The 27855-nt window shown below is 35.2% G+C and overlaps 1 long non-coding RNA gene and 1 other non-coding gene across 6 annotated transcripts in view; both read left to right on the plus strand.

Moving 5' to 3' along the window:
- Positions 1–27855, plus strand: part of LOC144333605 (uncharacterized) — a 90231-nt gene that overhangs the window by 26333 nt on the left and 36043 nt on the right. For 3 of the 5 annotated variants that reach the window (XR_013402490.1, XR_013402486.1, XR_013402491.1), the window contains exons 1-2: positions 689–846; positions 10251–10353. This is a non-coding gene — a long non-coding RNA (uncharacterized LOC144333605). Of the gene's footprint in view, positions 1–688; positions 847–10250; positions 10354–27855 lie in introns of those variants that run through there. The other 2 variants (XR_013402487.1, XR_013402489.1) reach the window with 1 other exon arrangement.
- MIR216B (microRNA mir-216b) lies at positions 23411–23492 on the plus strand. The gene has a single exon (NR_032454.1). It is a non-coding gene; the product is annotated as a microRNA mir-216b (primary transcript).

The raw sequence follows: 27855 nt of genomic DNA on the forward strand, positions 1-27855 counted from the left end.
TCTATGAAAGAAAGGGAAATTGAAATAATAATAAACTGTACATGCCTCATAAGGTTGCTCTAAGGGTTAAATGAATTAATAAGTGCTTTCTATATGTGCATAGAACAGAGTCTGGCATTAATCAAGAGTTTCTTCTGCATCTGTTGATATGATTATATGATCTTTAAGGCCCTTTCCAGTCCTGCAATTTTATATCTCTATTGAACTGAATTTCCACTAGAAGTGAAAAATGGATCTAGGCAAGCGGAGCTACAATACACTTTATATAAAGCCATATCCTTTCCTCATCCTGTTAATGAATCTGCTAATTAGAAAATAGTAACCATCTCAAGCTACATTGCTACATTAAAGTAAAAACAACAACCCAAACCTGTCTCCTCTTAAGACTCAGATTTTACCAAAAAAATAAATCTCATCTTCTGGTAAACATGAGATTCAACTGGGAGGCTTTTCACTCCTTCCTGAGTGCAATTAACAGCGAACACCTTGTCACAAACATTTTTGAAAGGTCAAAGATGGCAACAATTTTGCTAAAGAGACAAATAGTCAGATAAAACACTATCCTGGTAATTCCCAGGGTTCAAAGAACAGCATAACTGTGATCAATAATGAGACACACAAAAGGGATTGTGGGATAAAGGGCGGGTCCAATTGGAAGTATTAAAAACGTGTGTAAGTCCTTTTTACTCCCAGCATACCATGTGTTACACAGCAGATACTGAAGCTGTTAACAGTAAATTCATACTTACAATGTTAGAAAAATAAGGTTCTGATTGTGAAACAAAAGGTTGTTTTCAGTTGAAGAAGTAAATAATAGTAAGAATAAGGAATTTTGCAAAACCCAAGGTAAGAATGTTTTGCCTCTGTAGCAAGTCAATCATTAAGTTCAAATTTTGAATGTATTTTAATCATGTTTTTATTATTGCCTTTTACCCCTATCCTAATGCAAACTATAAGTGTTCAAAGAACACTTACTTATTTCTAAATAAATATGTTTATATCTTAAATGTGCCTTAGAAATAGCATTTTTCATATATTTGCTTTCTATTGTCATTGTCTTGAGAGTAAATTTAACTTTTCATACATTGAAGAGACAGGCTTCCTTTCTAAATGTTCATTGTACGTTTTAATTTTTTTTAATGCAGGCATTTCCAGCCCTTATGGCAGATTGTATCTTCCTGGCAAAAGTATTTTATCACTTAAGTTGCATTACACATTGATTATCTATTATCTGCTCATATTAAGAAGCCTCTATCATCAGTTAATGTTTACTAAACAATCAATACAATCTAAGTGAAACAAGAATAAACTCAAATAAGTGGGCTGAAATTCAGAGAAAATTGAGACCGTGTGCACTTTAGAAGAGCAGTCTTTGTGAGAACTCATTTCTGCTTAAAAGATCTAATTTATCTGTTTTAATGCCATCAAAGTTAATAATGGATGACATGTCTTATAGCTTCAATGATGCAGCAACTTGTCAATAACACAGAGAATTTAGAAAGCAATTCATCAATTCATGATTTTTAATTGGACCGTGGATGGTTAATTTTAAGTCATTAGACTCTCCAATAATAAAACCCTAGAAAGGGAGAGTTAATTAATATAGAAGTGAGTAACTGTTTCCTGTCTCTTCAGTGAAGAACTGAGTTCCTGTTCCACCCCAATAACAAGTGGCACTTTTTAGTTTAAGCACCTTTGCGTGGGATGAGGATTAGGTGTGTGGGATGAGGATTAGGTGTGTGGAATGGGAAAGTAAAGTAAAGTAGAGAAAGAGAGTGGCCTATGTGTGTGTGGGGTGTGTGTGTGTGTGTGTGTGTGTGTGTGTGCGAGAGAGCATACTTCCCAAATATCTTTCTCCCAGAGACCCAGAATAAGTCCAACATACTCTATGCAAATAGGAAAGAATACAAATTTCCCTTAAATCTTTCTCTGAAGTGGGGGGTAAAGTGGTCAAAAGATTTCCCCACTTCTCAGTCTTGCACTTACTGGTAGAGCTGCATATTGCTCGTGTGTTTGTCTATTGATATTCCATTATCCATTGAATGTCCAAGCTGAAAGGGATCTTGGTGACTATCTGGTCCACCTGACCACCTTTTACAGCTGGGGAACCAGAGTTTCAGGAATACTTAGAGACCTATCCAAGGTCACACAGTTAGAGACAGCGCCAATCATTCTTCCAATTTCCACACCCAGCAATTATTCCACTCCACCACACTTCTCTGATCTCTCCTGCCTAAGAACACAACTTCTCATGCTCACAATGGAGAGATTAATCAGTCTGCAAGTTAAAGATTCGTTTTAAACAAATTGGTTCATTATTATTTAATTGAGGAGGCTTTGGAGCAATAAAAGCCTTGCTCACCAAAACTGAATAAGCAGCTCATGAAACACTGAGCTCAAGAAATGCAAAAACTGTCACGAGTCAATATGTGCTGCCTTTCTGTTTGATAAATGTCACCCAATACTTCAGAAGTATCAGAAACTAATGGCGTCCCAGCATTCCATAGGCATACATTAATGGGATCAGGAGCATAAAATATAAACAATAATGTACATATTGATTGTTCTGGACACTTGAAGCCCAACAAACATTTGAAAGGTCAGTCATTTCACTTGCATCAAATTACAGATAAGTCATTTGCCTGAAGCTGGAAACTTGCCTCTCCGTGTAAATTTATCTCATGACCTATAAACTTAATCGTGCCATACTTATACTAGCTTCCGTAGGTTGTCTGATGTGAAAAATGTACCAGAAGTGCTTAACCCCATAAAGCATATACAATAAACAACATGCAGGAAGGATACAGTGTAAGAGAAGTCCGTTCTATAAGCTGAATAAATACAATGAAACAGCATTTTACTCTGACAGAACATGTTTCAAGATTTCTGTAAGTCAAATACTACATGAGCTTACAAATGAATATGTATGCTTTCAGAATGTTAAAAACTACAAGTTTATGAAATGCAATGTTATAGTTATTTTTACCTTTTTTTTTCTTTTTTTTTTTTCTATTTTGAGATGAATTCTTGCTCTGTTGCCCAGGCTGGAGTGCAGTGGTGCGATCTTGGCTCACCGCAAGCTCTGCCTCCCGGGTTCATGCCACTCTCCTGCCTCAGCCTCCTGAGTAGCTGGAACTACAGGCGCCCACCACCACACCCAGCTAATTTCTTGTATTTTTAGTAGAAACGGGGTTTCACCGTGTTAGCCAGAATGATCTCGATCTCCTGACCTCGTGATTACCCCGCCTTAGCCTCCCAAAGTGCTGGTATTACAGGCGTGAGCCACTGTGCCCAGCCAGTTATTTTTACTTTTACCTAAAAAAACTAAATTTGGTTTGACCAGTTTGCACTGGAGTTTATCTTTGGGCAATTTTTTTCTCCAGAGAAAGATTTATTTCTTTTCAGAGCCCCTCCAAAATAGAATTTAAAAGCTCATTTGAAAGTTGTCTGGATATCCATATAGAGGTATTTCTTTACTGACATTCAACACCAAAGGCACCCCTCCCTTAGAGGTGGGCTTCTATTTAGCAGTCTCTCTGATGCTGCTACATATGGACAAACTGGATATCAGGGGATAGTTCACAATCCCACAGCCCCGGTTCCTTCCCTGAAGTGATAGTGTTCCTCTTTGGAGTCAGTGTCCCACTACTGAGATTGAAAAGGGTGAGTAGGACATTGAGGGGTTGAAAGAAAGGCTTGCAATTTATGCCCCCTTTATGAGAATAGCAATTTTACCTTTCCTCTGACAATGCCTCTAACCATCCTAAGCTTGGAGAGTTCCTCCATTCACTACTAAGTAAGAATATCAGAGTAAGAACCAAGCTTGCAGAGATGTCACCCACTAAATAGCCAAAGCAAGCAATGTCCTTCATTAACAGGGCTTATAAAACACTCAGCAGAATTTCCTCTGGCAGAAGGCATTCCTCTATGTGTAAGTGAATGAAAATACATCTGCTTTTAGGTTGACAGCTTTAATCCTAAGCATTTTCAGCTGTCTTGGTGAGAGAAGGTGACTAGATACCCTTTTTCTGAATTTTGCACTATAGATCTTATCCAAGATTCTACAACAGCTAAAACTAGACATTTTGAAAATCAGATTTCTTTACTTGTGAATCATAGTGTTTTCAAAAACACTTTTTAAACTCTTGTTCCACTAGTTTAACAATTGGTAGCCAATGTAAAATCATATAGTTGCAATTTACATTAAAAGACCATAATTGTAACAAGGAATACAACAGAATTAAAAAACTACAAAGGAAAATAATGATTTATTTGGTAGCCAAATGACCTAAAGTTAATGTTAAAAACATCATTTTATCGTTTTCTAAAAAAATTATCTATCGAAGAGATTATTCTATGTTACACTATACATAGAACCTTAAATGGATTAAAATAATAAGTATCATTTAAGACAAAACCTAATTATTATACTTGGTCAAAAGAGGAAGACCATTTCAAAGACATACAGCTTGGATTATTGTTTTTCTGCAATTTAAATTTTTAAGAGCTTCAAAAAGTGGCTCAGACATTTTTTATCACAATCAAAACTCAATTTGGTCAATAATATTAATATTTTGAATGAAAAAACCTCAGGACCAGAATAGTGATTATGTCTTTGAGAAATAAGTTTATTCTGAAACCCAGACTGTAATTTCATTTTGTGCTAAAGCTACTAGGAAGAAGGAATGTTCATGCTAAAGAAAGATAGAGATTTTTAATTGTAAACACTATCTTTCTGGCATATTAATAATGCACCTTTTATTGCATTAAGTTTTATTAACTTTATTGCATTAAGTTTTAGTCACATAAGATCTGCAGGCTAAACATTCCCTGAAAAGTAGTTCTCTGTATTTCAGAAGCTATTTTCGGACTTTTAAATTTTAAACTGAGACTTTGATGACCAATACACAAGAGACAAAAGAATTCTCTTCTCTTCTGCTTATAAGACGACAATACAAAAAAAATGTTAAAAGCCATGTCTTTGTTATATTAAAAACTGTTCAATCATCCTAAAATGCAAGCTTATGGTGACAATTAAGGGCAGAACGACTTGTCCTATCAAGCTGAAGTGACTGTATGCAGCAATTCCATCAAAGGATATCTTCAGAGCAAAAATACAAGGACATTTATCATATTCTCCCTTTGACTATTTCCTTGAAAGCTAGGCTTTCAAAGCTGAGGCCTAACACACAAACTACTTTTCTTCTACTCCTAACCTAGGATTCTTTCTTTCTTAAAATGCACCATCCACCTCTCTAGACAATAACTCCAGAAGACCTAATGATTGTGTTCCAAATCCCACTCGTGGCATTTCAGTTTTAGAATAATGAAACTAGGCTATCGATATCACCTGAGTTTCAAAAGACTGTTCTCTGCCACCGTTCCTAAACTCAAAAGATTTACTTTTGACATCAGGTACATGGTGATGTGAAACGGGAAATGAGAGTCCCTACTGGGATGGTGTACATCCTCACATTTGTGAGACCAACCGCCACACTCCCAGCTTTTCTTGTTCCCTGACAAGACTTGTCCCGACCCTCTCCTGGGACACTTTTGACAGCAATTGCAGACAACAGAAGCCAGCAGGAATATGTAAGAACAGGTGCTGGGGCCTCCTGGGGACGCCTGTGCTCAGAGAAAGGGCCTCCACAGAGCTGTGCCAAGACATTCCACTTCCAAGTTGCCCTCTTGCCCTTAGCCATTGCAGGATTTTTGCTCCTTTTCACACAGCAGATGTTTGGAAAGATTTGCCACAAAGCATTATGGCTTCTAAAGTGCTTCTGGCAAATTTTCTTGGTCAGCTTTTAAGGGACCTTGGTTGGAATCTCTGATAATATAAAATAAGAATGAGTTTGTGTTCGGATAAGGGAAATGATAATAAAAGGCCAGTGCTTTTCCATATTACTCTATTATTCCAGGTGGCTTCTTTCCACTTCCTCCCACATCTCAGGAAAAGGGACATTCCTAGGTTCTGAGGATCTCTAGCATCAAAGAGGAAACAGATCACATAATACTTCCTCCACATACAGGTCACAATATTCACATACTCCTGCATATTAGACACCACTTCGGGAGCATCTGGCTGACTACTGTTAATCCCCATCCTTTATCCAGTGATTAAAATTGCTCTGTGATTAAGGGTGCTCTGTACCATGGGGACAGTCATCCATGAAACTCAACAACGACTCAGGGTGGCTACTTCTAAAAGTGTGGTCCCTGGGCCAGCATCATTATCAGGATTACTTGGGAGCTTTTTAATAATGCAAAATCTCAGGCCCACCCCAAACCTATTGAAACAGAATTTAATGAGATCCAGAATGTAACAAGATCATGTCTAAGAAGCTCTATGCTACAGCTTCTTAGAGCAACTCAGTGCTCAGGATTCACAGAGTGAGACACTGCCTTTCTCCAATGCAGAGATTTACGCAGCTTCAAGAGCACTCCAGTGCATTCTCTAAATCTCAGACTCTCTAGGAAATATGGTCAAGAATCAATGAATCTATGTTACAATTCATTATTAGTGGTAGTAGGACTCGAACTCAGAATTCCCAACTCCTAGACTTCTGCACTTTCTGCTACCTCAGCTAGTACCTAAGGAATGGATGATTCCTCCACATCTTAATGCTGGAAAGTTTTTCCCGTTTGCATTATTATTATGGTGTAATAAAAAGAGGGCTTCAAGTCTTGGTTCTGCCATTACTCATCCCTATGACTTTGAAAACAATTGTATCTTTAAAAAAACAGATTAGAAGTCCAAAGACATTAGGCCAGACACTGTAACTCACACCTATAATCCCAACACTTTGGGAGGCTGAGGTGGGAGAATTGCCTGAGGCCAAGAATTTCAGACCAGTCTGGTCTATATAGCCAGATACTGTAACTACAAAATTAATAATAATTTTTAAAAGGACATTTATAAAATAAGGTTAATAAAATAAAAACAGAAAAGTGGGGCCATGATTTAGCAGTAAGTAGCAAATACTACAAAAATATACAAGTTCCAATCTAATTTGTAATCTAATTTCTGAAAATGTAACCTAAAAAAACACATCCAAAGAAGAAAATGTTATATGTACTAAAATGGTCACTGGAATATTATTTATAACAGAAAAACTGAAAGCAACCAACAAACTCTGTCATCAAGATATGGCTAATTAAATTATGGGACATTTACTCATTTAAAATGATATTCACCAAGAATTGGTAGCCACATGAAAAATTCTGGTATGATGTCAACAGGAAAAGCAGGATATAAAATTGTAATACATTATGATTCCAACTATGTAAACAAACATACATAGCTAGAAAAAAAGAAAAATATTTGCAAAATGCATCATATTTTATGAAGATAAGTAGAATATAGGTAATTGTTTTATAAATTTTCAGTAGTTGTTAATTGTTTCTATTAGCTCCCAACAAGAAAAAATTTATGAACAGGAAATGAAAACAAATTAGTAACCACGAGACCTAATACAGTTACTATAAACTGTCACTAAATCTGGCTCTGAACTCCATGGATGATAACAAAAATGAACAATTATTGAGCACTTGCTCTGTGCTCAGGACTTGTACTAAAGCCTTCAACATTGCTCATTAAATCCTCTGATGTCTGTAATATGATCACCCCTATTTTACAGACAAAAAGACGGGGCTTTAAAAAAAAATCAGGGTTTGGATAAACCATGGGGTAGCCTTATCTGGGTCTGTTTCTTCATCTCTGTAAGGAGGGGTTGGGACTATCTGACCCTTAACATTCCCCCAACTCTGAGATTCTGAGATTATGAAAATCAAAAGCATGACAATGACAATCAAGAAAGTCTACACAGGCATTATGCAAAGCAAGGGTACGCATGGACACTCCAAGCAGCCCTTCTTAGGTAAAACCTTAAGGAAGACCAAGTTTGCCTCCCCGTCTTTGCCCCTTCTCCATCTGGAGGTGCCTCCCCTCCTGCTCTCCTTTGCTTCTCTTTGCTTTCAGAATAACTGTCAGCAAGATTAATTTAGATCCACGTGTTCCCTCTCCCTGGGGCATTTGCCTTTGAATCTTCTCTCAATGCAGTGAAAGTTGTGTCCTGCCCCCTTAAGAAAGGATTTCAGGCATAAGCACAGTGGTGGAAGAAGTGTTTACCAATCAGGGACCCTGTCTGCCAGCAAAGGCAGCTTCCTTTCTCAGCCGCTCCTGGGCTGAAGGGCAGATGAGGAAAACTAGGAGAAGGGGCAAAGCCTCAAATAGTACCTATTGAGACTTCTTTCAGATTCATTCATGCATATATATAACTGAAGTTTTCTTGCAAAACTGATGGACAAAATTCAACCTTGTGATATTAGAAACTATTACTTATGAGTTAGCTAGTTTTCACATTGCAAATAAATCACCACCTGGTCATTTTAAAAAGCAAAATCACCTTCTGGATGTGCGATTTATAAAAACTATTTCACATAAAGCATTTCAGGTGTTTATACACAAGGTCTCTCAAATCCCTACAAAATCTGCACACATGGAACATTCAGTAAAATGTAAAAAAAAAGTACACACTTGTATGAATACAATAATTGATTAATAATACTTCACAGTATCTTCTTGACAATGTTATTAACTACTAAACAATAAATAATTACTTGCTATAGTATAGTATATCTAGTACACATATATAGTATTATTCTCATGAAGTAATATTTTATAACTATTTTCAGCATTTGGGAGAATTGGGAAAAAGATTAGAAAAAAACGAAACATTACTATTTCAAGTAGAATAACTAAAAATTAAAATTAGGAATAATTCTGCTAAAAAGATCTCAGCTTTTTTCAGCGTTTTAACTCTAAGCTACTTTTTTAAAATTTGCATTTATGGAAATGTTCTCTACACTTTTTAAGGAACTGTGTGCTAAAAATGGCATTCCAAATTAAGGATTTTTAAATTGATATCTAATTTTTTCATTAAATATATAAAAATTTTAAATGCAAGCAAAATAAATTTGTACTTTAAAAAATATGTAGCATTTTGGTAGTGCTTAGTGGAAAGGAAAGCTTTGTGAGCTCCTTTATGTTTCAATTGATATACTGTCTTCTACACAAGTGAAGCATGAGCCATACCACACTTGATTTAATTGATTTTATTATTATTAGGCCTGTTAATGTTTTAGAATTGATTATGCCAGAGCGAGGGAGTGTTTGATCTGAATGAGATTCATTTTATAAAACACAAGTTCAACGCATCAAAATCTCTATTTTTTAGAAAGAAATTAATTTGTTGTTCTTGCACGTTTAATTAAATCACATTAAGAAAAAAAAAAAAGGCCTTAGAGTTGAGAACTTTCCAAACCATTTATTTTAGCTACAGAATTGGCAAAAACATACAAGATGATGTGCAATTTCCTTATTTTGCAGCATTAGTTGTTTGGAGTGTGGTTATGGAGTTTCTCAACCCACACTTTTCCAACATTGATAACCATTAAGAAAAGACATAGAATACTCAATTCTGTTCACTCAAATTTGGTAGATTCCGGGAGTGAGTTTCTTACCCCAACATTAGCGTTACAATGCACACAAGTTTAACTGTAGTTAGCTACTTTCATTCAGGGCTCTTGTTAGCATCTTATAGTAAAGGCGTGGATGAGGAGGGGGAAAAATAAAGCTTTGACAGATGGTACTCAGCGTTTGACTCCTGCTGAGCTCAGCAGGACCTGTGGTTTCCAAGGTTAGAGCTGTCAAAATGGCTCTGTCTATCAAGTGAATAACAAAGTGTAGACTGCCTGCCTGTTTCCTATACAAAACTTAGATTTCATTTGCCATTATTGTCGGTCTTTCTGCTGATTTAATAACTTCTAAGGAGAAGAACTGGGGGTTCTGATGCAGCCTCACTATTTAAGAAACTACTTGGAAAGGGAATTCTCAAGGGCTGAAAGAGGTAGGCCGCGATCTGATCTCTTTCTCTTTGGTTTCTCTCTGAGGTTTCAAGACTTAAAAAGGATTCAAAAGACACCAAAGGTTCACTTTTGGCTGAAAGCTAAATGTGAACCTTTCAAAATGAACTCATTGCTGCCTCTCTCTCAAAAGGGTAAAATGTTTTTTATTAAGAATCCTTGGGGTCGTGGATAATTATTCAACTAGAAATATTGAGAATGATAAGAGAACTGTTCCTATTATGAAATATATGGATCTGTTTAGATGTGTTTGTCAAGGCCTGTTTCTCACCTTTCATAGCTCTTAATATTAAAAACTCACCCCTTTTTTTCACCTATTTCTAAAGGCTTCAGATGGTCAGATAAAGTACCTGATGCTGAAAAACAGGAAATTGAATCATGTCTCCAAAATGTGCCTTTTGTCATGCACTGTTACAGCTATATTTCTTGGTAAGTCTGATGTTCTCCTTTATGCATATTTTGTGATTACAAGATTGTTATTGACCTCTTGGGATTTTAATCAAAAGCCTGTGGATTCATAAACCCAAGCTTTCTATTAAGATGATGCTGAAATTAGGATTGGGGTTTTGCTTCTGAATAAACTAATAATTATATTTCAATATTTATATTAAATATTAATATACTTAAATTTAATACACTTAAAGTGAAACACCTGATTGTTATTTCAAAAATGTGGCATTTAAAAAATGACAGACTTAGACTTGTGTCCTGTCCCAATACTAAGAATTTTAGTTGTCATTTTTGAGAAGCTGATAAAGGGAAATCTCTTGTCTCTTTTCGATGCTGGCTTGAGCAAACATTTCCACTACTGTAGTGATTATTCCCAACCAGCATATCTGAAAAGATGACATTCTACCTACAAGATAGTTGAAAAAATTTCTTCTGCAAATATTTAGTTTATAGAAATCCCACAATCATAAAGGGAAGAATGATTTATTTGGAAGAATGACCATTTATTATGATTTTCAGTATAGTTCAGTATTTTGAACATTAAACTTCAAAAAAAATTTAAGCTTTAAAATATTTACCTTCTTTTAAAACTTATTTTAAAAACCCTACCGCAGTGGTTTTTTCTGAGACACAGGGCCTGTACTACATATTAGATATTCAGTAAATGTTATTGAATTGAAATAAAAAGGATATTGACTATTGAGTAAAAGATGAAAGGAATTCTTGAGTTGAAATAAAAGGAAGACACCTCTTACATCAGATTATTGTAAGAAATTATCAAATGCCAATTTAGCATAAATCCTTTTCCATGTGTGCTTGGGTTTTATCCTGGAAATGTCTGATGCTTTTAATCATCTCTGTAGATAATAATGATAATTAAACAGAAATTTCAAAAAATATTCTAAACTAAAATGCAGTTTTCTTCTCTCATTCTCTCTGTCTGCCTTTAGCTTGCTTTGTTCAATAGGGCAGTTTCTAAGCTTCTTTCTAACAGCCTATACTATCACTATACCACCCCGTCCCCAAAGGAGGTTTTGTTAATGGCAAACTTGCTGAATCAAATTTGCTTTTTATGTGTTTGCATTTTTTGAAGAGTCTCTGAGGGGTTTCTTCATGTGTCTATGGGGAAAGTGTGCTTCTGTATTTTCATCCAAGTTCATAAACTATAAGGCTCTGGAAATTAAGTCCATCTCTGGCAGGAAATCAGCAATCTTAGAGGAAGGAAATAGAACTAAAACAGATACAATGTTTGAGTACTATGACCACATACCATACTTAGTCTCCAACCAAATCCTTTCTGGTTCTAACCTACAGCACTGGCCCAGAGCTCTGGGACCAAGAAGTCAAAATATCCAGGGCTAACTAATGTAACTAGTATGTTCTAAGTGCACTAAGCCTTTCAGTCATTTTGTTGTTGTTGTTTTTAACTGTAGTAAAATACACATAACATAAAATTTATCATCTTAGTAATTTTTAAAAGTACAGTTCAGTAGTGTTAAGTACATTCACATTATTGTGCAGCTAATCTCCTGAACTGTTTTGATCTTACAAAACAAAAACTCTATACTCATAAATAACACCTCCCCCATTCCCGTCTCTTCCAGGCCCATGGCAAACACCATTCTACTTTCTGTCTTTATGAATTTGAGTAGTCTAGGTACCTTACATATAAATGGAATCATTATAGTATCTGTCTTTTTGTGCGGCTTATTTCATTTAGCATAATGTTTTCAAAGTTCATCAATGTTGTAGCATGTGTCAGAATTTCCTTCCTTTTTAAGGCTGAGTAATATTCCATTTTATGTATATGCACCACATTCTGCTTATCCATTCATCTGCCGTTTGACACTTGGCTTCCTTCTACCTTTTGGCTACTGTCAATAAGGCTGCTATGCACATGGGTGTACAACCTTCAGTCGTTTCAGAATGTGATTATTACATGCTGCAGAATAAATTAAGACACACTGGAGAAAATACTTGAGAAAAATAGGCAGAAAATTACAATAATAAAAATAATAGATAACACTTATTGAGAGCTTTCTATGTACCAGGCACTGTGCCACACACAACACTGATCTTAACTTTCTGAGAGATGCACTATTATTACCCTCATTTTGTAGAAGTGAAAACAAGCACAGAGAGGTTGCTTAACTAGTCCAAAGTCACTCACGAAGTAAGTCACTGGAATGCAAATCTGGGAAATGGGGCCAGAGTTTATTCATTTGGAGGAGGGAAGAAAGTACAGAATCCGTATTCATGGAGCCACAGCCAAGTACCCTTAGGGAAGAACTCCTTGACCACTGCACAGAGCATGGCCTGAGCAAAAGGGCACTTTTGAATAAGGGCCAGAGAAAACAGCTCTGTCACCTGCTAGCTGCAGGACCCCGAACAAGACAACTGCCCTTCTGGGCTTAATTTTTCATCTGTGAAAGGAGAGACTGAACTGAGGGTTCTACAGCCTGTGATGTCCAGCATCCCTCATTCCACGTGAATCGTTATCTAATACTTTATGACTTGGTTATTTTACCTACTTGAAGATAAGAAAGTAATTTAAAATTTTCAAACATATGCTTAAGTCTACAAATTTTGATAATGACTAATTTTCTGATTCTCATTTCACTATATTCAAATTATTCCTTGATATAAAAAATATCATGTGTACTCCTCTAATGAATCTAAAAAGAACGAATACAATGACTTGGTACCAACAGGAGTGTGTGAGGTAAAATGTTTCTCCTTCAGAGGGCCCTGAGCTATGCCTACCTCAACAAAAGCAGAGAGTTGCAAACAGTGCTCATTTAATATATATTCAAATAATTAGCGTTCTGTGACACCGCCCCCTTTCACCCTGCCACTGAGAGAAACAAGAAGGGTGAGTCTGAATTAATGTTTTCCTCTTCCCAGTAAAAATGCATCATGTCATTGTATCTCTAGAAACACAGACTGTACATAAGTATCCTTATTATCATAAATAATTTTACTAGCTCTTTTGGTTCTATGGTTATGAGCTTAGGTTATGATTTTATTGTGTTCACTTTCAGAGCATAACCCTAATTCTGGGTGTAGTGATTGAATTGGATCCAAGGAAACAAAGGAAAAACATTTTTTAAAGAAATGTTTTAAATTTTTTTAAATTCTGAGTTCCTGGAGAAGAGTATTTGAATGCCACTGATCTAATTTATAAGTAGGTGCATGTTTGCAATCCCATGAAGAACACTTACCAGAAACAACCTTGCAGATCAGGCTCAAGAGAAGACTTGAGTTGGACGTTTGTTGGAATGCTGTATAAATCAAGTGGCAAATGCTTATTTGACCAAAGTCCAAGTGTTTCAAGTAGAGTTCAGTCAAGTGATTGATCAGGTCTGCATTTTTTCAGGGATGTCTGCAGATAAAGTTCAATATTAACTTAAGGAAATGTTTTCATTTTCTTTTAGCCAGCATTTAAGGCAAGATAGACAATTTTATTTTAAACCAAATTATTACAAAGGAAACACTTTCCATATTCCAATACATGAATTTGTTATTCTTCATATAGTAACTACATTCAGCCTGCAGCCAAGATAAAGAATTTTGTGATACACACTTGATCTTCCATCTCTGCTTTCAAAAGATGTGAATTCTGCAAACCAGACAGAAGAGGGAGCTATCCATCTGGAAATTAACCAAGCCTTTCAAAAACGTCAAATAAATACAGAAGAAAATTCTAATATAATCAAGTCTTACTTAGTCTTGTATTTTATAAAAACACTATAATTTTTCTGGTGCATTAAAAATGACAAAGAAAACGACCGGTAAAGGCAAAAACATTGAATTAATTAATGAAGAGGCAAAATATACAAATGATTAAAAGGCCAATTAAAAATACACTCACATTTTATGGTTTGATCTCACATTTTATGGCAAAATGTAGAACCAGAACACACCTCCAAAAAGGGCAAAATAATACTCTACTGATTGCATATCACCTTCCTATAGATCCTGTTCTTAAAATGGAACGCTGACTTTAAAATTGATAACATCTGGAAATAATGGCAAAAAGGAAAAACCGTTGGGCTGCATCTGTCTTGAAAATGCTATGTAATAAGATTTACTTAATATATTTGAAAAAGGAAAAATGTTTTGTTCCCCAATTTGTTGCAACATCTGAAAGTTCATGAGGTTATGACCCCTCTTTAAGAAAGCATCTCCCACCACCTGCAAATACCCCAGGAAAAGCAGTTGGAAACAATAAAACACGTGCTAGTTAACTGTTACCAGGGAAACGGTTCTGGTTCACCAATCAGAGCGCCTGTGCTTCCCAGTGGCTTTGTCCGAGGGAGACATGCGCCAGCTGTTAGTGAATAACCATTGTTATAGATCATCAGGAAATCACAGTCAGCAGGCAACCCAGCCCCACTGGAAGTTTATTTCTCATATTTGTTCATCACCAGGGCAATTCTCCATCTTTAAAACATCCCCTTAGGCTGGGTTAACTAAATAACACCCTACACGGGTAAGGTCATTTTAAAAAGGCAAGTTGCAAAATGGTCTTTTTGCCAGCAAACAGATTTCTAACTTTGATTCCAACTGCATCACCCTTCTGCCCCCTTCACTTTACAGTGGCAATTTTAAGACTGATATCTAAAGTCTGTACTCCTTTGAGTGCTGTTCCTCCTTCACTTGACTGGCACTCCAGGCACCAAGAGATTTCACACCATACCCTCCAAAACCTGTCAGAGATCATTTGGTAGTTCTCATGCTGGAAAGACCAGTGTGATTTGCAAACGGGGAGCTCTGAAGAGGCTATTTGGGTTGTCATAAGGAAAGGGGCTGAGAGGACAAACCCTGGTTCCCTCCCTCACTAACACACACAATTAACCAGAACAGCCCCCTTTTATCAATTGTATTACTTTTATAAATTTATAAATTCATAGTTTTTTTTAGATAAGATGGCATGACTTTTTAAAGTTTAAAAACCAACTCTCAACCTATCCAATCATCAGACTCATCTTAAAAAGTAAAGTCATCAAGAGTTTTAGTTTCAGGTCCAGCATGTTAGGCTCTTAAGAAGTCACCATTCTAACAACAAGTAAAAAGCCAAACAAACTGAAAAATCAACAACTCTTCTTAGATCTGTCAGAGAAGTGAGGTCACAGGACAAATCACTGTCCCCCAAATTGGAGAGACAGACAAATAGAATCACAACTTACTGGAGCAGAAGTCTATGAGCAGTCTCTTTCTCAGGAGCCAGTGCCAGAGTTAGAAAACCAGAACTGCAATTGCTAGAAGATCAGTGTGGACAAGTTTGAGAATTAAAAACTTAGGAGGGCCCAGACATAGTGGGTACATCACACGTTACCTGTAGAGAAGCAAAAATAAGAATTACACCTGACTGTTCCTCAGAACATGCAAGCAAGAAGAGAGTGGTGTAAAATATTTAAACTATGGAGATAAAAACTACCAGCCTAGAACTCTTTACACTGTGAAATTATCCTTCAAAAGCAAAGAAGAAATAAAGACTTTCTCAGGCAAAAATTGAGAGTATTTGTTGGCAAGTAGTCCTGCCTTGCAAGAAATTCTTCAGAGAAGTTCTTCAGAACAAAAGAAAATTATATAGGTTAGAAACTCAGATCTACATAAAGAAAGGAGCAATGGAGAATGAATCAGTGAAAGTAAAATAACACTTTTATTTTTCTTATTCTTAATTGATTTAACACAAAACTGTTCAAAATAATAGCAATGATATATTCAATTATGTACACTTATATGTTTTATATATATATGTGCACACACATAAACATACATATATATGCTAATGTATGCTTATATGTAAGTGAATGAATGATGGCAGTGATACAAAAGACAGAACAAAAGAGTTAGGAATATTTTGTTATTATAATGTACCTGCACTGCTCATAAAGCAGTACATTGTTAATTGGACTTGAATTCATTGTAAATGTCTATTGCAAACGTTGGGGAAAAACTACTGAATTTTTTTTTTAATGTGACATGTCCTAAGAAAGAAGAGAAAATGAAATCATATAAAATGCTCAATTAAAACTACAAAAGCAGAACAAGTGTAGAAGACAAAATAGGAATGAAGAGCAAGAAGAACAAATAGAATACAATAAAAAATATATTACATAATAATCCAACTATAATAATAATCACTTTAACCTTCAATGGTCTATATATGCCTATTAACTGACAGAGATTGTCAGAGTTGATTAAAAAACAAGACCCAACTACATGTTGTATACAAGAAGCCCACTTTAAATATAAAGACACATAAAGATTAAAAGTAAGCCAGGCGTGGTGGCTCACACCTGTAATCCCAGCACTTTGGGAGGCTGAGGTGGGTGGATCGCCTGAGGTCAGGAGTTTGAGACCAGCCTGGCCAACGTACTGAAACCCCATCTCTACTAAAAATACAAAAAATTAGCTGGGCGTGGTGGCAGGCACCTGTAATCCCAGCTACTCAGGAGGCTGAGGCAGGAGAATCGCTTGAAGGCGGGAGGTGGAGCTTGCAGTGAGCTGAGATCGTACCACTGCACTCCAGCCTGAGCAACAAGAGCAAAACTCTGCCTCAAAAAAAAAAAAAAAAAAAAAGTTTAGAAGTAAGGGTATGAAGAAAAAAATACCATGTAGTGTTCATCAAAAGAAAGCAGAAAATCTGCTTTTAAAAAAAGAAGAGTAGCTATATTAATTTCAGAGAGAGCCAACTTCAGAACAAGGAAAGTTAGGAGGGATAAAGAGAGCTATTCCATAATGATGGAGGGGTCAATCCTCTAAAACAACATAACAATTATTAACATGTATGCACCCAACAGAGCACCAAAGTATGTGAAGCAAAAACTGATAGAAATGCAAGGAGAAACAGATATATCCACTATTATAATTGGAGACTTTACCACTGTCAGAAATGGACAGATCCAATAGGCAGAAAATCAGTAAAGACATAGTTGAACTCAACAACACCATCTATCAATGGGATATAATTGACATCCATAGATTATTTCATCCAACAACATATTACACATCCATCTCAAGCTCACATGGAATAATTGCCAGGATAGAATACTCTCTGGGCCATAAAATACATCTTAAAATACGTAAAAGGATAGAAATCATACAAGGTATGCTGTTAGAACATAATGGAATTAAACTAAATATCAATAACAGAATGATAATTGGAAAACCTCAAAAAACTTAGAGACTAACGAACTTTTAAATAACATATGGGTCAAAAAATAAATCTCAAGAGCAATTTAAAATATACAGTTTATCAAAATTTGTGGAATGCAGTGAAAGCACCATTTAGAGGGAAGCTTATAGCACTGAATGCATACATTATGAAAGAAGAAAGATCTGAAATAAATAATCTAAGCTTCTACTTTAGGGAACTAGGAGAAAAAAAACAAATTAAATCCAAGGAAAGCAGAAAAAAATAAAAATTAAAGCAGAAACCAATGAAATTGAAAACAGGAAATCAATAGAAACATTCAACAAAACCAAATGCTGGTTCTCTGAAAAGATAGTAAAAGCAATAAATCTCTAGCCAGGCTAAATAAGAAAAAAAAGGTAAGACTAGTATCTTAATGATAAGTACTAATATCAGAAACGAAGTAGAGGACATCATACAGATACCATGGGCATTAAAAGGATAATAAAGGAATATTATGAACAACTCTATGACCACAGATTTCATAATCTGGATTAAACGGACCAGTTCCTAGACACAACTTGCCAAAAGTCACACAAACAGAAATGGACAATGTGAATGGCCTATATCTATTAGTTAAATTAGATCAAGAATTAATAATCTTCCAACACAGAAAGCACAAGCCCCAGATAAGCTTGCCCATGAATTCTACCAAACATTTAAAGAAGAAATTATATTAGTTTTTTACAATCTCTTTTAGAAAATAAAAACAGAGGGAATACTTCCTAACTCATTCCATGAGGCCAGCATTACCCTAATACCAAAATCAGACAAAGGCTTTACAAAAAAGACTTCAGACCAATGCCTCTCATGAACAGAGATGCAGAAATCCTCTACAAAATATTAGCAAGTCAAATTCAACAATGTATAAAAACAATTATACACCATGACTAAATGTGATTTATCCCAGGTATGCGAGGATGGTTCAACATTTGAAAATTAATGTAATCTAGCGTATCAAAAAACTAAAGAAGAAAAATCACATTATCATATCAATGGATGCGGAAAAAGTATTTGACAAATGCAACGCCTATTTATGGTAAAAAAAAAAAAAAAAAAACCTCAGCAAACTAGGAATAGAAAGGAACTTCCTAAACTTACAAAGAATATCTACCAAAAAAACTACAGCAAACATCATACTTAATGGTGAGAAACTCAAAGCTTTCCCACTAAGATCAAGAATAAGACAAGAATGTCTATTCTCTCCACTAATTTTTAATACTATTCTGGCAGTTACAGCTAATGCAATAAAACAAGAAAAGAAAATAGAAAATATACAAATTGGGAAAGAAGAAATAAAACTGTCTTTGTTCACAAATGACATGATCATATATATAGAAAGCCCAAAATAATCAACAAAAAAACTCCTGGAAATAAGCAATTATACCACAAGTTGCAAGATATAAGGTTAATATACAAAAGTCAATCACTTTCCTGTATACCAGCAATGAACAATGAAATCTGAAATTAACAACACATTGCCATTTATATTAACACCCCAAAAATGAAATACTCAACTATAAATCTAACGAAAGATGCACAAGATCTATATGAAAAACTACAAAACTCTGATGAAAGATATCAAGGAAGAACTAAATAAATAGAGAGATAGTCCATGTTCCTGGGTAAGAAAACTATTTTGTCAAGATGTCAATTCTTCTCAACTTGAACTATAGATTCAAAGAAGTCCCAATCAAAATCCCAGAAAATGATTTTGTGAATATTGACAAACCAATTCTAATGCTTATGTGCAGAGGCAAAAGATCCAGAATACCAACTCATTATTCAAGGAGAATAAAATTGGAGAACTGACACAACCTGACTTCAAGACTTACTATATCACTACAGTAATCAAGCCAGTGTAGTACTGATGAAAGAATAGATAAATAGAATAATGGAACATAATAGAGGGCCTAGATATAGACCCACACAAACATGGTTAGCTGATCTTTGACAAGGAGCAAAGGCAATACAATGGAGCAAAGAGTCTTTTCAAGAAATAGTGCTGGAGCAACTGGACATCCACATGCAAATAATAATAATAATAATCTAGACACAAATCTTATACCCTTCACAAAAGTAACTCAGTGGTTCATAGGCCTAAATACAAAATGCAAAACTATAAAACTCCTAGAAGATAACACAAGAGAAAACTTAGATGACCTTTGGTATGGCATTGACTTTTTAGATATAACACCAAAGGCATGACCTATGGAAGAAATAATTGATAAGGTGGGCTTCATTAAAATTTAAAACTTCTGCTCTGGAAAAGACTATGTTAAGAGATTGTGAGTAGATAAGCCACAGACCGGGAGAAAATATTTGCAAAAAAAACACATCTGATAAAGGATTATTATCTAAAATATACAAAGAACACTTAAAACTCAACAATAATAAAATGAACCCAATTTAAAAATGGGCAAAATACCCGAATAGACATCTCACCAAAGAAGATATAGTAAGTAGCATATGAAAGATTTTCAATATTGTATGTCATTAGGGAACTGAAAATTAAAATGAGGTACCACTAAACACCTAAGAGAGTGGCTAAAATCCAGAACACTGACAACACCAAATGCTGATGAGGATGTGGAGCAACAGGAACTCTCAGTAGTCATTGCTGAAGGGAATGTAAAATGGTACAGCCACTGTGGAACACCGTTCGTCAGTTTCTTTAAAAACTAAACATACTTTTACCATACAATCCAGCAATCATGCTCCTAGGTATTTACCCAAAGGAGTTGAAAACTTATGTCCTCACAAAAACCTGCACATGGATGTTTACAGCAGCTTTATTCATAATTGCCAACACTTGGAAGAAACCAAAATGTCTTTCAGTAGGTGAATGGATAAACTGTGATACATGCAGACAAAGGAATATTATTCAGCACTAAAAAGAAATGAGCCAGCAAGCCATGAAAAGACATAGAGGAAATGTAAATGTATATTACCAAGTTAAGAAGTCAATCTGAAAAGGCTAAATGCTATATGATTCCAACAATACGGCATTTAGGAGAAGGCAAAAACTAAGGAAACAATAAAAAACCTCAGTGGGTACCATGGGTTAGAGGAGAGGAAGAGATGGATAGGCAGAGGATTTTTAGGGCACTGAAGCTATTCTGCATGATACTACAGTGGTGGATACATATCATTATACATTTGTCAAAACACAGAAAACACCAAGAATTAACTCTAATGTAAACTGTGAATTTGGGGGTGATAATGATGTGTCAATGTAGGTTCATCCATCATAAAAAATGTTATCACTATGGTAGGGGATGTCATTAGTAGGGGAGATTGTACATGGATGGGGATAGGACATATGGGAACTCTCTATACTTTTGACTCAATCTTGCATGAATCTAAAACTGCCCTAAAAAATAAAGTTTACTATTTTTTTTTTTAAGAGACTTTTCAAGTCCACATCTTGTAAGTTCAGGTTCAGGAGGTCTTGGTTGGGGCTTGGAAATCTGTCTTCTCCATAAATCCAAAATGTTTCTGATATACAGCCAGGGTTAAGGATCACTGGGTAGATCTTGGCCTCTGATCTTTTAAGATGTAACTGTACTGTTCAATTTTTTTTTCAGATCTTTACTGTCTGCTAGAAATAATCTTATAAATTCATCTGTACTAATGTTAAAGGCAGATAATGCTTAGATATTAAAAATTTGCATTTATAGAGGGGTCTTTTTCTACCTAAGTGCTTAAACTAACAAGAGCCCTATATTAATAGGCTGGCTGCCTCTAAACAGCCTACTCATAGAGGCAACTAAAATGAGGATTCTGTCTCAAAGCTCTGTTCCATTCATGCCTTCCCGTGGAGCAAAGAAACAAACAAGATATCAACAACTGTGGAACGGTCTTCCACAGTGGCTATACCATTTTACATTCCCTTCAGCAATGACTACTGAGAGTTCCTGTTGCTCCATATCCTCATCAGCATTTGGTGTTGTCAGTGTTCTGGATTTTAGCCACTCTCTTAGGTGTTTAGTGGTACCTCATTTTAATTTTCAGTTCCCTAATGACATTCCATATTGAAAACCTTTCATATCTTCTTTGAAAAGCTTACTATATCTTCTTTGGTGAGATGTTTTTCAACATTAAAGAAATGGCAACTATAATTCCATCGTTCACAAATTCAATTTTCCTTCAAGAGAACAAGTGACACTGTTAATCAGGCCCTACAAGCACATATAAACAAAAATAGTAATTTGAGAAAAGAAAATGAATGATGGCATGAGAAGCCTAGTGTTTCTTCCATAACCAAGGTATATTAGTCTCATCCTTTGGAGCTTTAGATGAACAGACTGAGGATCGTAGAGTTTCTAACACAAGATCATTCTTTCTATGCAACCCAGAATGATGTAGTTCTCTATTTTTAAAAGCAGCAAAAAGGATGGAAATGTTCTCCCTTGAAGCCCAGATGTTTTCTATCTTTCTAAGCTGCAATTATTTCAACACATTATTTTAGCTACACTTACATCAGATCAGGGCCACCTGTTACATCCTCTGCACACTTATGAGAGACTTAATGTTAAGTTTCTATTTATGGTTTATTTAGGAAAGTCGAGGATGCTTTTAAAGTCATCTTGAGGTCCAAGGATGTGTATATAGCAGATTAACAGATAATCAAGACACTGTGTTGTGTAGTATAAACATAATCAACCCTAATTTTGTGATTCATTATTACATAAATTTGGATGTAACCCAGGACTAAAAAACTCATCATTCGAAATTCAACTACATGCCTGAAAAACATAATATAACATTGTTATACTTGAAGGAAGTTATTAATCTACTCCTAAACCAAGTATTACAAAAAAATTTTATTATAATGCATTTTACTGTAGAAGGATTCTTTATTACCAAGATTTACATATTTACTCTCTCATTTTATCTTGTCTAAAATTAAATGTCACTCTAATATCAATACAATATGTGAATATACATATCTCCTTTCTAATGGTAAACAAGCATTTGCAAAAAGACATCCTAAGTAATAGCCAATCATTAATAAATGTTTATTGAGTACCTACTATAGGCCAGGAATTATTCTATGTGCTGGGATATAGAAGATAACAAAATATATAAAGTCCCTGTTCCAGGAAAATGTTGAAATAAATTTACAGTTGACATTGTCCCAAAACCTGACATTGTAGTGTTAATAATATCACAATATTCACAAGTTAGATTTTTGAGTTCTAAAGTAAATATTGCATATTATGCATTATTCCAGCACTTTAAAGATTAGCAGCAGGTGATGGTATTATCATAAGACCATTATTAGGCAGAAGAAAGACGGAGACAATAAAAGTAAAAGGCACATCTCCTCATTCTACTCATCTAATCTTGTTATTACTTAGGCATAACTAAATTACAAAAGACTGAGAAACTCAACTGCAAAGTCTAACATGAGATAAAATTGCTTGAAATGAAAGGATATTTACCTGGATTGACCATAAGGCTTTTGGTGTAACTAAAACACTGGTAAAAATAAGCACATATGAAACAACCAGCATAATTTGAGGGGAAAAAAATGAATGATGGCATAAGAAGCCTAGTCTTTCTTCCATGACCAAGGTATACTAGTCTCATCCACTGGTTGTGGCTTGGGAAACTTCACTTTTCATCTTTTCCTTCATTCTCTATGGATATGTGCAGCAAAATTAGGGAGTATCCATTCTCATTTATGCACCTATCTGAATCCCAACTATAACTCCTACTTACCATCCAATTTTAACCTTGAATAAATATAGTTTTGAAATTTAGCAAGACAAGAAAGATCACTGTAGAATGAGGACAACTTTTTTCCATCTTAAATACAACTTCAAAGTGGCAGACTGGAAAATCTCTGCAGGCAAATGTGATGTCACTGAAGAAATCACACACTTACCCGTAGAGATTCTACAGTCTGACATCTTCAAGCATCGAATCATTTCATCAACTATGCTTTTTTTATAAGCAGTTCTTTGACCTGGAATAAATCTAGCATGGCCAAAAAGCCAAGCTACAGCCCACTTACTGAACTTTGACTTCTTCTAAACCAAGGGAACTACATGCCTCATGATGGTTGAATCCCACTAAATTAAATTTGTAAAATAAGAAGGTTGTTCCTAACATGGCTTAAAGCAGTTGTTGTCAAAGTTTGATTCCCAGACTAGCATCAGCAGCATCACCTAGGAACCTGTTAGAAATGCAAATTCTTGCACCCCTCTAGAGGCCTCTTGAATCAGAAACTCAGAATGGGTCCTGCAATCTGTGTTTCAACAAGCTTTCCAGGTAATTCTGACTCATGCTCAAGTTTGAGAACCACTGGCTTAGAGAAAACAAAAGATTATAACTGAAACACTAAAATAATCAGACAAAATAATATGTATTCATAAAATATTGTCTAGAATACATTTCTTTTCTAAAGTAGTGGTCTTAGTAAGTATAAGCATTAATAATAATGGAAAGAAACATTTTCATTTAACTCTTACTTTGCCAATAGAACTAATGAGATCTACTTATTTCCTTAGAAATAAGGAGTTAAGAAATCTTATTTAAGAGGAGAAAACGTTTTCGTGTTTGGGAGGATTAAAAGGGTACTGACATCATTCAAGTCATGAGCCATAATTCTTATTAGATTTTATTGCTACATTCTTCACACAGCTTTGGAAAGTTATTCCTAAGAGCACAAAATATGCACTTAGACTGCACACAGAGAGGGAAAATGCTCTCACAATGAAATTATTTTAGACTGGCCCAATAATATTTGAAAGACTCAAGACTTGTTCCCTCTGAAACATATCCTGTCAAAATAAGAGATGTTTGTTTAAATTTATATTTTTCAACATCCTTTATAACTTTCCCCCTTAACAGTTTGTCTATAAGCAATCCACAGTGAGCTGAGATCCGGCCACTGCACTCCAGCCTGGGCGACAGAGCCAGACTCAGTCTCAAAAAAATAAAATAAAAATAAAAACAAAAATAAAATAAAAAAAATTATTTTCCCTTCTCCTCTGATAGTATAAAAATTTCATGACTAAAGGGTAAACTATTAAAAATTATTATTGAAATTGATCTTTAATGACAATGAATAAAAGTCATAATTTGATTTTTATATATTCATAATATAGTATCTGAAACATTGGTATGCCTGTTAATCAATAACTTCTGGTAGCATGTTAAAAATTCATCTTCAGTTTCATTCTTAGTGAATTCATTTGGATTATTTCTGGACCACACCAATTTCCCATGATGTGATGGAAAAAATTGTAACATTCAAAAATTGAATTAGATCACACACAAAATGTCAACTCACTCAGATTATAATAATAAGGTTTGGCTTGTTCATTGAAAAGTGAGAGCTCGACTATGTCCAGAGTCTGTAAAGTCAGTGCTGGACATCAGCAAGATGTTTTAGACACTTCAGCACTTCAGGTGACCTGAAAGAAGTACATTTCCTTAGATGAGGATAAGAAGGCTCTCCAAATATCAGCTTTCTTTACTTTCATTGTATTTAAATCAACTCAATATTGATGCAATTGCTAATCAGACGCTCCAACTAACAGTCTAAAATGCCTTTGATAGTAACAAAAGAAAAAAATTATTAACCATATATACAATTTGATACACAAAATATTTCAAAACATGAGGTTCCATTAAAGGAAACAATAAAAACATTGCTAGTAATTTAGCATCCTTCCAGGCAGTAGGGATGTTTTAACTCTTTGATAGCAACGACTAATAGTCACTATTGCATGAAGCACTCTATACACATTGTTTAATTTAGTTTTCTCACAAACCCAGCGAAGAAGGTATTATTGGCAGTCCTATTTTATAGTCCTTTTTTTGTCCTAACAAAGAAATTGAAGTTCAAAAAGACATGCATTGGAAGGAAATAAATTATCTAAATGTGCATAATTCTACATCTCAGATAAAATAGCACACAGGAACAAGCATGGAACTACAAGTCAGGAAACTTAGGTTTTATTTTGTTTGTTTTTGTTTTTTCAAATTTTTATCTTGAAAAATGTATAGACTTACAAGCAGTTAAAAAATAATAATACAGAGGTTCTATGTACCTTCACTCAATTTCCCCCAATGGAACATTTGATATAACTATAGTAAAATATCTAAACCAGGAAATTGACATTTGTACAACCCATAGATCTTATTCAGATTTCACTAATGCACAGGCACTCATGTGTGTATGTGTGTATAGTTCTATGCAACTTGCCACATGTAGATTTGTGTAACACCTGCCATAATCAAGATACAGAATTATTTCATCACCACAAACATCCCTGGTGTTACCCCTCTCTAGTTAAACCTATCTCTTTGCCCTCTTGATGCCCCATCCCTAACTCCTGGCAACCACTAATCTGTTTACTATCTCCATAATTTTGTCATTTGTAGAATGTTTATAAATTTAATCATATAGTATGTAACCTTTTGAGACTGACTTTTTTTTACTCAGCTTAATTCTTTTGACATCCATCCAAGCTGTTGCATGTATCAATAGTTTGTTCCTTTTTACTATTGAGTAGTATTTCATGATATGGATGCAGCATAGTTTGTTTAATGATTTACCCATTGAAGGACATTTAGTTTGTGTCTGTCTTTTGGCATTACAAACAAAACTAATACAAACAATATAGTCTAAGATTTTTGTGTGAATATAAATTTTCATTTTTCTGGGACAAATGTCAAGAGATGTGATTGTTGGGTCATATGATAAATGTATGTTTACTTTTTTAAGAAGCTGTTTTCTTTTTAATTGTTATTACTTTTTTTAAAAAATTATTTTAAATTCAGGGGTACACATCCAGGTTTATTACATGGATATATTGTGTAATGCTGAGGTTTGGGACTTCTATTGACTCTGTCACCCACACAGTGAACATAGTACGCAATAGGTAGTTTTTCAACTCTTGCCTCTCCACTCCTTTTGGGGTCCCCAGTGTCTACTGAGGAAATGTAGGTTTTCAGTATCTGATTCCCTTACTTAAATGAGACCTCTCTGATTTTCCTAATCTTTACAACAAGCAAGGTATTCACTTTCCTGTTTACTTCTCATGGCTGGTAAAATATTTGTCAATAATAAAGAACTGGAAAGATGTAGGATATGGTCATTATGCTCAGAGTGAATGAGCAAGTTTTGAGGATGGCCTAGTCTCCTGCTGCTGTTTCTCACCACCACAGTCTTCTCCCATTGCTGTGTAAACTGCAAGAGAGAGGATGCTGGTGGGAGGACTATTTTGCCTCCTAATCAGCCCCTCCTAAGGACACTGTCCATGTATCTTTTATCATTTTCCTTCCTGGGCACAGCCATGCCTCTTTGCCCTAGCCTTAGTAATACTAAATACACAACCCTTAATTAAGGCAAGCAAACAGCTTCTCTTGAAGGACTGTGCTAGATGAGTCCACACGGTCTTTCCTCCTCTGATGGGGTAACGGTTCCCTCTGTTTTCTTTCAAAGGATGTCAGGGTTTTCAATAAATGTGTAACTAAAATACACCAGTGCCCAATGGCCTATGAATTAAAGCTTGGCTACAATGTGCCATCTCTCAAGGACCTGAAATTCCTATCTGGATATAATCTTGACAGACATTTCAGAAGCTCCACCATTCACAGAAATCAAATCTTTGGATTTGGAAAGGAAAATAGTGGCCACTTATTCCAGCTCTCTTATATATTGAGCACTGACTGTATACTGGGCATTTGACATACACGGTCCCATTTAGTCCCCATAACAACGTTATATGAAGTCAGACTATTACTGTTCTCATTTTGCAGGTGAAAAAAAAAGCTGAAACTCCTAGAGGCTTAATAAGGGCCTTGAACGAGGTCTACTTGACTCCAACACCCACAATTTTAGCCACTAGCTGATTTTAAGGCCCCAAAATTAAGTGGCCCCAGGACATATAGCTGGTTAGTGGTAAACCTGAAACTAGAGTCCAGTTTACTTTGTACCACATGACACTTATCTCTAAAGAATTAACTTGAACATCTACATTCTAATAAAAGTGCCTGAGTTACTCAATTTTTCATATAAGTCAAATGGTTGACTCAAAATCAAAGCTACTAAATTACAACCCACTGGCTAAAGTAGACACCAAGGAAGAAAGATTTGTATAAATTTGACATCGATTTATACTTTAACCTCAATGGGTAAATGCTAAATGCTGTTGCTGAGAACACAAAAACAACATAAAGTGCACATAGTCCTGTGAAATAGATGCTTCATCTCTTCCTGATTGTTACTGCCAACCTAAAAATCAAGACAGAACAAGTAA

The sequence above is a fragment of the Macaca mulatta genome, chromosome 13 (assembly GCF_049350105.2).
Source record: "Macaca mulatta isolate MMU2019108-1 chromosome 13, T2T-MMU8v2.0, whole genome shotgun sequence".
NCBI lineage: Eukaryota > Metazoa > Chordata > Mammalia > Primates > Cercopithecidae > Macaca > Macaca mulatta.